Genomic DNA, 1,795 nt, shown 5'->3' on the forward strand with positions numbered 1-1,795 from the left:
GCCGGGGAATGCGGGCACCCAGACTCGCAGCCGCCCCGGGACCACCTCGCCAGGTCCTGGGAGCCGGGAAGCGGCCTCCGCAGCGACTGATCGTAACCTGGAAAACGGCCTTGTTGGGGGTGAGGCCGCAAAAACCTGTGGCGCAGAGGGGTGGGGGGCTCGTGCTGAAGTGGGGCGGGAAGGCGGAGGAAGTGATTATTGAGGAGGGCGCCATCTTCTTGGAGGAGGCCGATTGGGAGGTGCAAGAGCAGCAGGTGGCAGAGAAGCTGGAGGTAAGGACGGAGGCCCAGGAGGGACCGGTACCCCTAAACCTTGATGGCCCAGTTATGGACCCACTGGAGGCCATCCAATGGGAGCTGGAGGCCATGAGTGCCCAGGCCGACTGGGCCTATCTGCAGCTTGAGCGCAGGTTTGGGCGCATGCACCTCGCCCTTAGGAGCTTCTTCATCCAGAATATTCCTGGCTTCTGGGTCACCACCTTCCTGAACAACCCGCAGCTGTCAGCCATGATTAGCTCCATCCCTGTCTGCTGCTTTGCCCCACGTGCACCTCAAAAATTACTGTGTGAGTGAATGACTATTCAGATGTGTCAGAGTGTTATGCTGGGCTCTGTCAACATGGTTCTTACCCAAGGATTTCAGTAGGGCAGAGAAAAGTGGGGGCAATGAAGGGTGACCTTATAATTTGTCATTTAGCTGGAACACATCTGGGAGTGAAAGGGACATTACTAATAATTACCCTGGGACAAGAGGCCTACCTGGCACATAATGGTCATCTCAAAGAGATAGAACCCAACTAAAGTCTAGCTTGGCATACAGCTCACCCCAACTGTGTGTGATGTGTGTGGTCACAGGGTGGAGACCCCTCTGAAATCAGACACTAAAGCTGGGCTTTTAAGAATGGGCAGTAGTTTAGAAAGTGGGGCAGGAGAAGGGAACTCCTACAGTCAACAGCATGACCAAAGGCACTGAGATAGAGAAATGCATGATGTGTTCAGGGCCCTGAGTGTGGCTGTTTGGGAGAGGCAGGCTAGATGAGTAGGTTAAGGCCATTTTCTGGAAGTAGAAGCTGAGTGCAAAAACTCAGGTTTTATCTCATGGCAGAGGGTCAAATGCGGTTTGGAGGTGGGAGAGCTCGCAGGGCAGCTGGAGGCAAGGGGAGACGATACCAGCTCTGTAGTATCTTCAGTTTGCATCTTGCCCATCTTCCAGGAAGCTCTCCATGACTGCCCTAGCCCACAACAACCTCGGCCGCCTCCCAAGGACACCTAGTACCTTAATATTGGACACCAGTCTCTGTGTGGGTTGTACCCTCTAAGTTTCTCTTGTGCCAAATACCTGTCCTTGATGCTCCCAGGGTGAGCCTCAAAGCATCCTGGCAATCCTGCCTGCCCTGAACCTACCTGGTGGGTAGATGGACTTTGGTTCCTGCAGCCCAAATTTAGGCCAAGCTGAATCCTGTATGTCCTTAGGCCCAAGATAATGGTGCTTACCAAAACAAGTGCTTACCTGATCTTTCTGCTGCATGACCAGTGGCATGCTGCCTTCACACTGAGCCTGGCCTCGGCAAGTGTGTGTCCCAGCCACACTTCGGAGCACGAGTCTCATTCTCAGAACCCACTCCTGCTTGCTCACTCATTCAGGTCCAGAGTCACTCATTTGTTTATCCATACATTGTAGCACCGCCTCTGTACTGGGCACTGGGGACACAAGACGACTCTATTCAGGTCTCTGCCCTCAGTGAGCTCAAGAGTCCAATGAGGCTGAAAACAGTGATAACTGCTGACATTTACTGA

The sequence above is a fragment of the Myotis brandtii genome, unplaced genomic scaffold (genome assembly GCF_000412655.1).
Source record: "Myotis brandtii unplaced genomic scaffold, ASM41265v1 scaffold61, whole genome shotgun sequence".
Lineage (NCBI taxonomy): Eukaryota > Metazoa > Chordata > Mammalia > Chiroptera > Vespertilionidae > Myotis > Myotis brandtii.